Genomic DNA, 16,839 nt, shown 5'->3' with positions numbered 1-16,839 from the left:
GAAAATCACTCATTTTAGCACAAATGTTTGTCTGTATGTTTATTTTTCAAGTTTTCCTGTGAGGATTCACATCTCAAAGATTTTTTTGGCGTTGTCTACGAAATCATGTATATGCATTCTTATTTCCTCTCTTCAAAAAATAGTTAGACTATGTATCAGTGTTCATTTTCGTATATTTTCCCTGATTCTAACAAACCTGTGAAAGCATCTCTTCTCGTTACTAAATTAATTTCACAGTAATATATATATATTAATTTCACAGTAATATAAAAAAATTATCGACTGGTAACTGTACTATGTTATATAATAGCAACATCGTCAAACTTTCAGTGACGATGCTGCTATTAAAAAACTAGTTTATGACAAATTTTCAAGTGGCACACAATAAATCGAGCTAGAGGCTTATTCCTATGGAGCAACAGAATAATGCGGAAATCCTGGATAAATTAAATATTAACTTCAAAGAAATCAAAGATTTTGAAAACGCTATTAAAAAACATAAAGTACTGTCATATTGTTTACCAGACAAGATACCACAATATATCATTAAAGGCTGTTCAGGAATACTGAAACATCTGCTACAAGTTTTTTTGAACAAGTCAACAGCTTCTTCTACATTTCCTACGAAATGGAAGATTGGTGGTGTCTGTCCCATTCCCAAAACGGGCTGTTCTACTGATCAAATAAAAAAAAAAAATATATCGACTGGTAACTGTACTATGTTATCATATGTGTATTTTAAAATATTATCATGATGGAAAACTGCAATTAGGCATTCGCCTGTTGTTTTCTGAAATAAATAAATAAAATAAATATAAATGATCTAAAATTCTTTAATAAAGTTTGCAAATAATCAATAATTATTTATATTAATTTTTTATTAATAGTATGAATGACAGTAGAAATTACATTAATAATACCTTTTGATTCCATTCCTCGTAGCTTTATACAGAGATGGAGCTATTACTGGATGAGGATCGTACTTCACTCTTAGAGTAAACTGGCTTTTCTTGGATATTATTATAAGTTTTCCATTCACGAGAAGAGATATTAACACCTGATATGAAGTCATCTTACTCATATAGTCTGAGGCTGAAGAATTATTTATGGTTTTCTGAAACACAAAAATGTGAATCAAGAACTTATATATTAGGAAAGAAAGAAGCACATAGAAGAATAACAATTAAAATGTCCTACGAGTACTCAATGAATACAGTTTCGTTGACATATTTAGAATTAGATATAGACACTTACGTGGTTTGTGATGAAAAAAAAAGTTTCATTTGATTTATAGGAGGCAATTACTAATACTTTTTTACTATTTTCTTTGCATTTAATGGTGATCAGCTTACGTTATCCTGTGCTTACGAACACAGCTTCAAACTTAGTTCATACATAGTAAATATATTCATTATTAAGAGGCAAACCGATTTGATCGACTTTAAAGATTCTTTCAACTTGAGCCTACAAATTCATTTTTAAATATATAATATATCTTTCAAACTACCATAAAATTCTTACACAATCTCCCAAGCTATTTTGAAGTATTTCCGAATTTATCACTAAATATAGGTTGACCACCATGTCCAGATCCACATTTGTCATTTTCACTTGTGATTACCAATAGCGTAGCGTGATATTCCGAAATGGCGATGCCAAAGTTAGTCACTTGTGCGATACAATACTACTAAAATTAGCAATACATAGCTATATCGATGGAAAATATAGGGTTGTAAAAAATTTAGGGGGACGCCCCATAATTGGTGGCCTAGTGGGGCATACAGAAGCGAATGCGTCGATTACATTAGAAGCCAATAAGCAATTGTCTCAGCTCCTTCTTACCACTACCGTGTGACAAGAAAACTCGACCCCGCTTTTGTATGAACATTCTTTCCAATATAGTTTCTTTTATTTATTTTTCGTGGTCAGCTTCTTTCTCCGCATACCATACTTAAATCTCGTTCTTTAAAAAGTCACCCCTAGAAATTTGTCACCTTGAGTCCGGAACTCAGACGCCCATTCGCGAATATGGGCCTGAGTATATACGCATATCATTTGAAGATGCAAATAGAAAACACTTAAACCAACTCTGAAGGCCTGTTTCTGTGTATGTATTTCGTTGTCAGATATCCAGATACTGAAGGCAGGGGCGCAAATCTGTCTTCAACATTCGGGGAACGGGTAAGACCGTTCCCATTTTTTTAAAGCGATGTTCAAAATATTTATGAAGTTGAAAAACAATGCTGTGGAGGACCAGAGTTGTCTTCAACATTTGGAGGAGGGCAGATTTGAGGAAGGAGGGCATATTTGAGGCTTACTTTGGGGGGAGGGGTGATGAAACTCATATTACGGTAGATGAATCTGATTTCTGAGGTGAACCTATTGTATATTATATACCAGGCGATGTAGATGAAATTGTGATACGTATCAAGTGTCGTGAACACATTCTGAAATCTGAATACATGCATATTTATAATTGATATGTTTCTATTTACGCATCCACAATGATTCAGATTAAAATTTTAGGACACTTGTTTTGTAATAATATAAATAATGACTTCCCCAAAACCATGGAAGAAAATCAACTATGTATGGCGCAACAATACTATTATTTGAGCAAAATTATGATGATCACAATAGCATTATAGTAATCGTTACAGGAATTAAACAAATAGTTGAAAATAGACCAACAATAATTAATGACAATGAAATATTAAAAAGCACGATTCTTTTTTAAAAATGAAACAAGTCAAGGGACCTCAATTTCATCCCACTTTCCTTTGTGGCATTCGGATACAAATCATCACAATTTCAAATCGGATGGAGGGGACATGTTCCCCTTATCTCCTCGGGATATGTGCCAATGACTGAAGGGTCCAAGCAATCTTTGCGAGGGGTGGGAATGCTGGCTCTCTTGGTCTATACCAGATCGGTGACCGTGATTCTACAGAATGCTTTATATTTATGCTTGTGTGTGTGAGCTCCCTCAAAGAGTTTCTGGCCACGCCACTGGACATACTATGTATTTATGATGAAGATTAATAGTTTGCCTTCAATTACGATTACAATCACGATGCATTTAATTACGATTAAAGCATAACCATTTTTATACTATTATTTACATAACCGACATGCTTCAAAAAGGTATTGAACTAGCCATTTCTGTTTTGTTCTATTTCCTTGACGTTAGCGCTCGTACGTTCTGTACAGAAACTATAGCTTAGTTCAAAATAGATAGAGTTGGAAATACTTGAAGATATGCCAGCGTATATCTAAAGCAAAATGTAGAGTTGCAAGGGACGAAGAGAGTCAGGCTCGGTTCAGACTCGGCTCGGCCGTGCCTCCTACGCCAAAGGCGCGTACGCTAACCGCTTAGCCACAGAGGAGCTCTGGCTGTTACATTCAGGTAACTTAATTATGTTAACTAATTATCGTTTGTAAGAGCATAGAAAGTTAAACATTTGGAGACCTATTCATAGACATTTTCAGATGTTATTAGCGTAGTTGAACAATTGCGTAGTTTAACACTGGCGTAGTTGAACAATTGCGTGACTAATTTCGATTTTTTGACATAGTTGGCGGCTTTAAATTAAAAATGAGACATTTATTTGAGACTTCCCGAATATCCCGCTCAAGATGGGGCGTTTCAATAATAATAAAATTTCCTTTTATTTACTCACAAATTACCGAATGTGAGGATACGCTTCAGTTTGAGATGTAAAATTCGGCATGTAAACTCATAATAAAAATAATGGAGCACAGGTTTAAGCGTCTTTGAAAATTTTCTCTTGAAGGGAGATGGGGGTATTTCTATAGAAGTCGGATCTGGTGGCTCAGTGATAAAGTGTTCACCTCTGTTTCGATCCCAGCTTGCTTCAAGTGGGCTTTGTGGTGCGAGAAGCACCGTGTGAGTGAGTTTTCTCGGGGTTCTCCCGTTTCCTCCCACTTTATTCATTCAACCATTTCATTCATTTATCATCATCATCATTATATCCTTTAGTCTACCCGGTATAATCGTGCGACGTAAAACTCAAGGATTTCATTTCATTCCTATAGTAGTGACATTTCCCGTTATATATTGAGAAAGTGTTCAATGTGAGGACTCGCTTAGAATGCAGATATGAAATTCTTAATGTAAACTCTTAAATAAAAATAATGGATTTAGTGTTTCCGAATAATCCATTTCTAAGGTGAGAAAAAGGAACCATTTTTATAATTGCGACATTTAACGATAGAAGGTTTTGAGGAAATCCCCAATACGTGTAGCACACCACAAGGAGGCAATGCAGCAAACGAAAGCGGAAACAGGCGGGCTGATTATTTTGTAAGCGACATAGAGGGGTAGACTTCCATGGCAAGATAACTTTGTTTAAGTTGTTCTTTATGTAAGAAAACATTCAGTTGTTATCTCTAGAATAACAACGACGTGCACAATATTATCAATTGTACAAGAAACAAAAATGTTTCTGTTACATTTCGAGCATACTTTTTATTTTTTAACCACATGAGTACCCTGATGTTCAACAATTATCGTGTTAACTCTATTTTTTTAATTTATTACATCTTATATATAAAAGAGAACGCACAAATCCTTTGTTCCCTCATCACGCTAATACGGCTGAACCAATTTCTTTCATTTTTGGGGGGTTATTAGGATTTGGACCCTAGATGGTTTTTATCATATCACTTTAATTTTTAATTACCAGTGTCTTGAGATAATTGACCATTCAAGTGTCCATAACGTACAAATCCTTTGTTAGTTCATCATAGGTAAAAATAAACGTATTTATATGCAACCCGCATGACCGTGTCACTCGGCGGGTTAACATAAATGACAGGCGATATAATGTTAACATTTACTGCAATCTACTATGGTTTTTATCATATCACTTGAAAGCGAAAAAGTAAAAATTATCTAAGTAACAACGTTTATTGCGTTCCGGGGTGACCGCAGCGAAGCGGGGCGGGTTAACATAAATGACAGGCGATATAATGTTAACATTTACTGCAATCTTCTATGGTTTTTATCATATCACTTGAAAGCGAAAAAGTAAAAATTATCTAAGTAACAAAGTTTATTGCGTTCCGGGGTGACCGCAGCGAAGCGGGGTGAACGCTGCTAGTTAACTAATAAAGACAACAATTATCAGCCGAAAAACGATGTTTTTTCTTTCTTTTCTGTTCTGCTATTATATTGATGGTTGTTTTGGACTTCAGTGTCTCTTTTGAGCACAGAAGCCAAGGGCGCCGATTTCTCTGTAAATTTGGGGAGGGCCCATTCAGATGCAGAAGGTATATATATATATATATATATATATATATATATATATATATCAGGATTTTAAGACAAATTGCACTGAAATTATGCCAAATATTGTATATTCATAAATACAATAGGGGGCCCACATGAGCTTTTGGGGGTTCGTGCCCCCTGGCCCCCAGGATCGGCGCCCTTGATAGAAGATATATAATACGTGACCTCGACCTAAGCTATAATGCAACGTACGTAATAAACAGTCGGTTCATTCCGGAGTGAGTGACAAGAAATCTCATCAAAGAAACTGCATTAGCAATAAAGGCTTGTTTTCCAAGCGTATTTATCGTCTATTGTTATCACAAAAAAGCATTCATAGCCTTGCTGCTGAAAAGGGACGCTAAACGAAAATCAAATGTAAATACTACGTGAAAATTAGATTTTTTACATTGAAAAGTAATAATAATACATACAAATACTGTTTTTTCATTAAATTTCTCACATAAGGTTTCACACACCTTATTCCATGCATCCCGTTTTTATTTCCATCGCTGTACATTTCGCACTTTAAATTCATATCTCGGGATATTTTTGTATTTTGTTAATGAATAGTACCAGTTCTTCGCTTTCCATTTCTGCGGGCGCGGGAAAGTCTGCACGTGTGGCTTGACTCATTGCCAGCAATGGTTTGCCGACCCGCTACATCTGTGCGAACTCACTGCGAGCCAGCAGTACCCGCAACTCAATTTTTGCCCGCTGCGGGTCCGCAACAGAGTCGTGCGGGAAAGTCTGCACGTGTGGAATGTATGATAAGAACCAATGTATTTCCGGCTCGTGCGTGTCCGCAACAGAGTATTCTGCTGCGCGCCCGCAGCAGACTTTTCTGCACGTCTGAACCGAGACTTAAGAAAGCTAGTAGTTGCGCATGCGCAGTTGACAGCAAACAGCCGAAAACCCCGTTTCTTGCAGTAGGCCTGGATGGCCAAGGAACATAGCATACAACAAGAGGAAAGACAGAAAATGTGCATCTGAGTGACGTGCATGCGTAGGTTCCGCTAATCAAAGTAAGGCGAGAGAGCACATCCAGAAGATTGCAGTGGAAATAATTGTGATAATTACAAGCAAACAATTTATATACAATGAAATACGTACTTTTTCTTATTAACAGGGGATGCCGGGCATACCGGCGTTCCCTCAAGCTACGCCACTGGTGACTATACGTATGCCTAATATCTCATTCGGACCTTTAGTTATATTATTAACAGCTTCTCCAGATACATAAAAAAAACGATACATACACTCCTACGACCGTGTAAGATTCGTTAAAAAATAGTAATGAGATTAAAGTTTTCAAAATTTACCTCCTTCCTAAGTATATCATTTACCCAATGCTCCCAAAACAAATAACCTCACATTCTTTTAAATCATCAACTACCTCCTACGTTCGAGTTCATTTTGGATCCGTTGTACATTCTGCTGAAAATATTTTATTATATTAGTTTTCTTGTTTTAAAATTTTTCGCCTCGTGTGCTAAAACGATTGTTTTCTACTTTATTTTTTCCGGCTACATATGATAGTGTAACGGTTTCAGGGAAGAAGTAAAAAAGTAGAATCCATATTCCTGCTCTACGCTTTAATTATATTGCTTAAATGTGCACATACATGACGCTATCTTAAATTATATAAGTGCAAACCGTGTCGGATGTGAACCTCCCATGAGGGGCTACTTAAATTTAATACTTGCACATTTTAAAATTGACTACCAACTTTATTGATCGTCCTATTAGTTCTGTGTACTTCCAAATTTACGCAAGAACTTTTTGACAGATCGTGCTGGTGTGGTAAATTACATTTGTATAAGTGAGAGTGTTGATTGTACTCTTCAAGACATGAACATCTTCAGATTCACCTTTTGATTCATCATTAGTGAACCTTATAACTACAACAGTATCAAAATCTTGTGATGTCTGGCCCATACATGAACTTACAACATAACTTAGTTTCGCACCAGGCATAACAATTCCTACTACGTTCATGTCATCACGCTCCTGCATTGGAAGGAAGACCACAACCATGGCTGTCTGCTACAATGAGCATCTTCCCTTGTACTTTTTAAAAATTTTACTGAAATTTAGTTACCATTTTTAAAATTGAAACATGACATATTGCTTGAACCATGTTGTGGGAATGTTTGGTGATTCCTCGTTTTTATACGATCTAGACGTCACACTTCCATAGGCCTTATTCTTAGTTTTACTAGATTTATACTATCACATGATTCTTTAACTAGCTGGATCTGTTGTTTATATTAATATTATAGTCGGGTATTTTATTATCATTTACTGTCGTGTCTTTCCGCGAGTTCTATGCTTTTTTTTCGAATTTGCACTTGCACTTGCCTTGTGTGTAGGGTCACAAGTGTTTTCCGGAGAGCGACAATGTAATTTCGAGAAAGGCAGTACCTTCACATTGTTATTAGGTTCAGTAGTAGTATTTGGGTTTTTGGTCGTATTCCTTACAATGTCGTTCCAGGTTTCCCTGTTTAGCCTTGTACTAGAAGATTCTCAACCAGATTGTTGAATTTTTTCTTGGCGGTGTAGTTGATAGTTATCTTGCTCTGAGAGTTCGAAAATTTTATTAATGAATATCATTCTTTACAAAGTTTTGAAATAACCTCAGCTGAAATTCAGAGCTAATTAAGGTGATTATCATTTGCTTTTTCACAGCGACATGCAAGACAAGTTTCAAATATTGGAACTTTTCTCAACTGCACGGAATTGCCAAAACGATAGTATTCCATCCATCTTACACGTAATGTCGTTTTTCAGTAGTATTTTATATCTCTCACATTTCGTATTAACTGTAAAATTACCTCAGAGATAGAAACCTTTCAGATTGTGCAACACACTGTCCGTCACCTTGTAAAGTCACAGTTGAAGTTTGTTGTGGAGAGCTGCAGTACACTGTACATTATTTACATTTTTATTAAACAATAAGAGACTTTCCCAAGAATGATTTGGACGAAATTTAGAATGCTGCCACGATTATAATTGTTTAGTAACTTTGAAAAATAGATTTCATAACAGGGAAAAATAAGAATGACACAGCAGCATTGACATGTTTAACACCAGTAAGTATATACACAGGAATAAATTAAATAACCCTAACTTCATCACTATCTATAACGAAAAACTAATTCTTGTGTCATGTCTTATTCTAACTTGCCAAGAAATGACGAATTTAACCAATGTGCAAAGCTGCAGCAGAAAGTACTCAACTGATTACGATGACGATTACTCCACACATGAAGACTAACACTAAAAAGTGCAAGGCTTAACTGATAGCTACTAAATGTAGGCGAATAAGGTAGTTAATGAAATGTAAAGAACGTAGGTACCTCCGCCTACTTGTGTAATATATATATATATATATATATATATATATATATATATATATATATATATATATATATATATATATATATATATATATATATATATATATATATATATTATTCCCATATTTAGAGAAAGAGAAAGAGTTAAACGATATATTTCACTCCTACATTAACCTATGTACTGCAAAAAGGTGTGATTTATTCTTTGGATGAGTTCCTTTCGAATGATTTTCTCTAAAATGATTCAACTGATTTTGTTCTTATTTCATAAATAAATATTTTATTAGTAACGTGACTATATGAAACAACATACTTCTGATGGAAAACTCTACTAGGAGTAGTTAATTTTTGAGTGAGTTACCTTCCGACGATTTTGTCAGAAACAACTCAGCCGATTTTTTTCGTATCTCGTAAATAAATATTTTATTAATAACCTGGCAATATGGTATCATTCTCTGTTCTGAAAAAACGATCTACTGTATAAGGGTTAATTTGTTCTTGGGTTTGAGCTTTCTCAAACAATGTTTTAAAAATGATTTAGGCGATTTGCTTTACATTCCATAAATAAACGTTTCCATTAATAACCTTAGTATATGGCATTAAGTCATTTCTTATGAAAAATTCGCAAGGGTTATTTTATTTCTGGAAGTGAGGTTTGTTAGAGTAAAATTTTTCAAAAGCATACAATTTTGTTTGAGCTTCAGAAGAATGTTTTTCATTTAATAACTGCAACACAATATGATTGATTTGAGTAAAATGAGGATCTTCGCAGTGAGCTTTGATGCAGCAAAAAGTGCGCAGCAGCTGAAATTTAGTCCACAGATGAGAGCAGAAAGTCGACGTCTGAAGAGATGCTACTCAATGTAGGTTGAGAACGTGGTAAAAGTATCTCAAAAATATAATTCATGATATATATAAAAAGTGTGAATATTGTGAGTAGAAGTGTTCGGATAACTGGATATTATGTTAATTAACAATTTCTATTTTCTTCTTTCACTTGCACCTTCATCCTCTGTTGGTCCTCCTCTACCTAATAGCTCCTTACCGATCGCTCTAATAACTAGAACGTGGAGCGAAGATTGTATAACCTTCGCCCGACATCAAATATTGATCACCCTTTGCAGTGTGTAATTCGGCGATTTCTTCAGGGGAGGATAAGGTAAAAGAAAATGTTAAAACCAAATTGATATAATCGTACCAACACTGGAGACAACAAGGATTAAACTTAACACATGTGGCTTAACTTTGGGGGAAAAGTACGCCATTATTATAATATTTTTATCCTAACCTACCGCAGCAGCGTATCTCACTAACATTTCTTTTTTCAAAAAAACACACACGCAGCTCTCAACATACACCTAACCTAAGCTTCACTTCTGCTAGCCTGTACACAAGCATATTATTAAGCTTTTTAACCAATCTATTTCTGCTGGTATGTACACAATACGGGAGATAAAATAAAATGGAAGGTCCTGTACAGAGTATTCATACATATTCAAACTACCATATGAAATATAGCAACGATAATGTTAACGTACTAAAAATAATTCGTTTGCTCACCCTTTTTCCACAATCTCCTGAACACGTTTATGCCCAATTAACATTAACAGTTCCCTTGGGGAAACAATCTTAATGTTTTCTCATTTCCTACACCACCTGCACTACTACAAGTATTTGTATAACCTTCGATCAATGAAGCATAATGAAACACAATCCCTAATGAAAATGAAACACTTCCTTCATGAAACAGTTTTGTTCTCTCTTCTTCGTTCGCAGTACTTCTCTTACGCCCTCTCGGATTATCCAGAGCATATAACGTCCTTTTCCCTTCAGATCAGCATATTTTATATTTCCTGGCTGGAAATTTATCAACATGTGATAAATTCACGTTGATAAACAGAAGACTACACTTTAAAAAATAAAACAGCATTTAAACACTTTTAGTACAGATGATGAGGGGGAATATATCAAGGTATTTAAACTGTGCCTTCGTGTTTGAACGCGTTCATTCTCGGAAAACAGTATGGAGTATGACATATTTAAAACACTTCTTCTCGTCAAAGTGAAAAACACACATAACATACATTTTGCAAATTTTGTACATATCGATCATCTGGGATATATGTATTTGGACAACACAGTATCTATAAGGAAATCTCGAGGTGTTCAAAGAGTGCCGGCAAAGTGTATAGTGTCTAATTCTGTAGACATTGTTGTTACATGCATTGTTTCTTTGATCAGTTTATGTAGAGTTCACGCAGCTGAACCCACATTCGCATTCTGCAGTTGGTAATAGGATAATCTTTGCTGTGTGCAGTGAATCTTCAAACATGGTTCCTTTTATATTGTTCTTCAGTTTTCTGAAATCATGAACAATAGAAGAAGAATCAGTCATTTTCAGTAGCTTACGCAATCTGGTAACTTCAATGTCACCACAAAAATCTTTCTCAAGTTCATTTTTTGGTGAAGATAACTAAGAAAGAACTGCAGCATCAGTCAGTACGGTGTATTTTTCAAATCGAGAGTCAACGTTATCAATTAACTCTTGATAGAATTGACCACAGAAACTACTAATTCTGTGCTCATCTCTTTCCCTCGGGGACTCCTATTTTACTCCTTTAAAAAACATTGTTTCTACAATTTCAATTTTGGCTATCTGTGCATTAAGCCTATCTCTTACTTTGAGAACTTTCAAAGTCTGAACATATGTAGGTACTTCAATTTCTACTGTTATTAAGAATGCATCATTCCATTGTGAAATGGGGATATGTTCTTGAGACATTGCAGTACATCTTTAAGTTTGTGAATTCTAACACAAAATCCCATTTCTTCATTTTCTGCATTAGCCCTATAGAAACAGACGTCTTTCCAGACTTTCAAACTTCCTCCCCACATTTCTCGAAAAAGTTCACTAATGCTGCATAGCTTTCCAATTGAAGTTACAAGAGGATGCTAGGCATTGGACATAAAATACCTTCTCTATGAGTAAAAATTGCATATCTAACTCTAATGTGATTTTCTTCAATTCTCTAACTTTTTTTAACTCTGAGAAAAAAAAAACATACAGGGTATTCAAAAATACCTCAAAATCACTCACTAAATTCACAGTGTTGAACCTCATCATCTACTGCCAATTCTAATTTTGATTCATGCAGAGAATTACGTTCAAATCATTTCCCACTACCTCCTTCAATTTGGAAACTGCACTTCGATATGTACTTGACATACATGCTGCACCGTCTGTTGCAATTGCATTAAGTTATTGCTGTAAAACTTTTTTCACAATCCATGTTTTGAAAAATATTCAACCACAGCTTCTGCGATCGCACATCCTATAGTGTTTTCCCGTTCAATGATATCAAATAATAATAATAATAAGAGTAATAATTACATGCAGTTTCATTATATTGTATCCGAAAATATAGAGTTATCATGCATCAATTTCGGAAAATTTGGGAGATTAATCTACAGGTAAAAGCAAGCAAATTATGTGATATGAACATTGGATGAATGCGGTTTTATTTGGATGGAATGCGGCTCTGAAATGTCACTTTCCAAAGCGGAAATTTGCAAATCGCAAGAACGGAGGGAAATTCGAATGTCGGGTTAAAAGTTTTCAAAGGAAACCGCATCCGAAATATCGAATTATACATAAGTGATGGCGAAGTAGTCGTGGCAAAAGGGAGCACAAAGAACGTGAGAGAATCACGTAGAAAAGTTGAAGTTGGTGAAAACACAACTACTTGAAAGCAGTCGTGAGACAAGGAATACAACTCTCGATTACTGTATAGTACATGTGCGATGACAGGACACATAACTACAGTAGGTGGAACAAGGGGGCATGCAGAGCCTCGGGTTATAGAGCTAGCCATAGGCAGTTGTGAAAATGTGTGTAACGAGAACATTCTTATTGAAGTTGCAGAGGAAAGTGAACAGCTCATACGTAGTAAATGGGGCAATCACAGTAATATCACAAGCATGTTAGTGCTAAACTCTAGAGGCACGGTAGTGAAACTGTTTATGTTGACAAGCGTGGGACGGACAAATGCTGTGGGTATTGCACCACAATCAATAGGTTGGTATACACTAACGCCGATATGCCGGATATGCATTTGATGTATAGCTTAGGGGAAGGTAATGCGGAAGTAGCACACTGATTTTACTCTAAGCAGATCGAAAAATTCCAGTACCAGGGATGTTTATTCACATTTATCATCGAGTTTAGGACACTTTGGTCATTGTTCCCCAACACAGACATTCCGACGGGACGACATATTCGAACACTCGAGCTGAAAGAGAAAATGCTCCGAAATGTGAAACGGAAGCAGAGTATTTGGAACGGAGATGAATAGCAAGGCAGGAACACGTTTCGCATCGACTCGTGCTAAACATCTTACATTATAATAATCTTAGAGCATACCACACAGAACGAACGCATGCGTTATACGATGGTGACTATGAAGCTTCTGTCATTGGTTATACCGCCGCTACCGTGCATCACCAATCTTTCTACTACAGATGTTGTTCTCGGATGAGGCAAAGCAACAAAGCAACAACCCGCATGCAATTATAGAGATAAAGCATCAACAGAGTTTTGAAATTACATTTGTGGGCTGGAATTAATGGGTACAACGTTGTGAAACAACACTTCTTACCACATCGATTCAACTCAAGTAATACGGTTTTTTCCAGTTTCTGACTCAGGGCTTACCATTTCTGCTTGAAGATGTGTCAGTTATTACACGACAGTGTATGTGGTTTATGGATGATGGCGTCCCTCCCAGTTCATGTCACACCATTCGTGCTCATCTGAACGAAACATTTCCACGCATGTGGATAGGTCGATGTAACAGACGAGCATAGCCCCCACGTTCATTCGACCTGAAAACCCTAGATTTTTTACTGTGGGATGAACATACGTTAAAGATCTTCACCAGCATGTATGAGCTGCATTTGCCAAACTACGGTAAACGACAGCGATATTGCCACGAGTCAAAGAACCCTTACGCCATCCAGTAAGTGTCTGTCTCGAAGAACAAGAAGGACATATTTTATACCTTCTGTAGGATGGCATTATATTGACCACGGTAAAAACAATACCTCTTAATTTTATAGTACACTAAGTATCATCACTAAGAGTGATTAACAGCTTCTTTGTAACTCCCATGTACCGCCACTGTTCCGCACTATGTGTGCATAATCGGATTCTTCGGATGAGAATTCCTTCGATATCTTTTGACCCGACATTCCTGTTTCTCGCTGTTAGGAAGATAATGTATTCCTACATTCCGCATCCCGAAGAGTCCCTATAGCGTAGCCATTGTTCATTAACATATGTTGCTGCATGTTCCATGTAACATCCTCTCCCACAGATTTTCTGTGTAAATTATACACCTTTCTCAGCGTTCCATTCACTTTCTTTGTGCCCCTCTGGCGAAGCCACTGTTCCGATATCACTTGTGGATAATTAGATTTATTGGATGGGGTTTCCTTTGATATCTTTTGACCCGACATTTGTATTTCTCTCCGTTCTTGCAACATTGTAAATTGTCGCCTCGTGAGGTGACATTTGAGATACCTCTAGCGTCCAAACGAAGCCGCATTTACCCAATGTTCATATGATGTTTTTTGCTTGTTTTTACCTGTACATTCATCTCTCATATTTTCCGTTATTGATTTATGATCACCACGTATATAATTAGACAAGCTTTGTTTGACACTGTTATGCTCTAGTCTATCATACTATCAACTAACTATGCTCTCATTTTGTTAGCTAAATTCAAGAATGTTTTTCATGCATGATTAGAATACAACCAATTTCTTTCCTCTAACCCTTTCAAATTTTGCAGTTGAAGCAGTTTGAGGAACTTCTTAAAAGACAGTTTTTCCATTACACAGACTGTCCCGAAGTATGTTGATAGGGCATAAAAATATATATCAAACCTGTCCGTAATAAGGCACACACGCATGGCGTAATGATATGACGAGAATGTAAAACTACCGACGTTTGTATGTCATCAAGATGCTTAATATGTCACTCTGACATACGAAAGTATGTCAAACATTTTTCCCGTATTATGACTTATCGCAAGTCAAAATGACACATCAGAGTGGTCAAAGACTTTCTGACATACTTGAACGCTCTCTAGACATACAAAGTGGAATGGCAAGATGACTTCTGTTTATGTCATTTTGAATATGAGGGGCAGTCAAATCAAAAACGAACAACCTCTCTAAAACACATTCCTCGCAAAAGTTGGCAACACAGTTCTTAATAATCGAAATTGCCATTTCTTTGGGAGGATAAATGCATAGTGACAACTCACAAGTACACACAGTTTGTTTATTGTTCTGTAGGTGAGCGTAGTGAAAAGTGAGTTCGCCCAGCATCTAAAGTGCAGGCCAGCAAAGAAGGGAAAAGAAGTGTTGTTCGTTTCTTGGTGTCTGATGGTAATGTAAGACGCGAAACTCATCGTCGCATGGCTGCTGTGTATGGCGAATGCTACATATCAGTGATAAGTATGGATGATGGTTATAAGACATTGGGCGCGAATCAACTTGCAGTTATGCGCGTCCTTCTCGGAATCTCTTATGCCACTCTTGCACGCTTATCAGTTATCTGTACTTTTTGTCATACTTCGCATATTACAATCCTCATCCACCAAGAAATGAACCCCATTTCTTTGCTCTTTTTTTCTTGCCTTCATTTGTAATTTTGGGCGAACACACTTTCTTTTCAGTGCGCTCATCTACAGAGCAATAAACAAACTGCGTGTGAGTGTTCAGTGTATTTATCCTCTCCGAGAGATGACAGTATCGATTATTAAGAACCGAGTTGCTAACTCTTGCGAGGAATGTGTTTTATAGTGGTTGTTCAGTTTTCACTCGATAGCTTCTCATACATAAGGTTTGGATAATCTATTGTTTAATTGATATGCAAAATATCACTACTGCTATTACTACTATTACTCCTTTACTAAAACTACTACTATTATACGAGTACAACTATATTAACTCTTTATGTCTGAATTTTTTCAAAGAAAATTTCAGGAGTAAGTGTGAAGCACTTCTTTAGAACTGCAAATTAATAATTTTAATGAAAAATGTTATGTACAATGCACTTTGAGCGATTTATGGCCCGTAACATGTTTGGCTCGCGACGCAGAAGAATTGATTTTGTCCTGGTGCATTGGTAAATGCACATTAAGGAATAATAATTTATATTTGAAGGACGAAATATGGTTTTTATTTAGCATTGTTCAAGCACTAAAAAAAAGCATCAGTTGGTGTGGAATGGTTTAAAACGTTCAATACATAAACCTACTTCACATCGCAAACACATACCTAGGGGGAACTTTACAGATTTCCGCAGCACAACAGTGTCGTTTCTTGTCTGGGATCATTCCCGGTATGTGATTACTTCCACCTTATCTTTTATCAGCCTTTATTCTGGTGCTTACCAGCGATCTACCGGGACGCTAAGAGCTCTTGGGAAGTGACGTAAGATAACGTTCCACGATGTATCTTCTAAATTGCAGCTGCTGCTGTTTTGTCCAGCTTTCCTTGAAATTATCCAGGCATTTTGATCAGAAGCGTCCAGAAGCCACGTGAATATTCCAGAAACCACCACCATTCTATTCCTCTTATATAAATAATATATTTCGAAATACAATGTCCATTCAGTCTTTACCACCTACGAACTGATTGTACTTCCGTATCAGACTGGTCGAGTAACAGCAGTATTCTTTTTCACCTCCTTTGAATATCTGAATGAAGAAATTATAATACAGAGCTAAGTTTCATATAGAAACCACGAAAAAAAGTACATTCCTGTTGTACAATGAATTTGTTACCTACATTTCAGTTAAGACATTATGATACGAAACCCAAATAAAAAAAAGGAAAAAGAAATAGACGTATTTGAAATGAAACAATGCAAATAGATCTAAGTTTCATGTTGAAAAAATAATTTTAAAAAGCTGTAGCACAAACATTTTTTACATTTCTTCTAAATAATTGTTGTTTGTTTCTATTTGTTCCTTACTTATTATTTGTCCCGATGACTTGACATTTGGAAATTTAATTATTTAAGCGGGCCATTTAAATGGAGGGCAATGCCTGTAAATCATTTGTGAGTTTTTGATCGCTGATTGAGGATTTCAGCTGTAATGTACTGTTTTCTAATAT

This window comes from Thermobia domestica, chromosome 1, assembly GCF_964235325.1.
Source record: "Thermobia domestica chromosome 1, izTheDome1.hap1.1, whole genome shotgun sequence".
In the NCBI taxonomy this organism is placed as follows: domain Eukaryota; kingdom Metazoa; phylum Arthropoda; class Insecta; order Zygentoma; family Lepismatidae; genus Thermobia; species Thermobia domestica.
Note: the sequence above shows the minus strand (reverse complement) of the source record.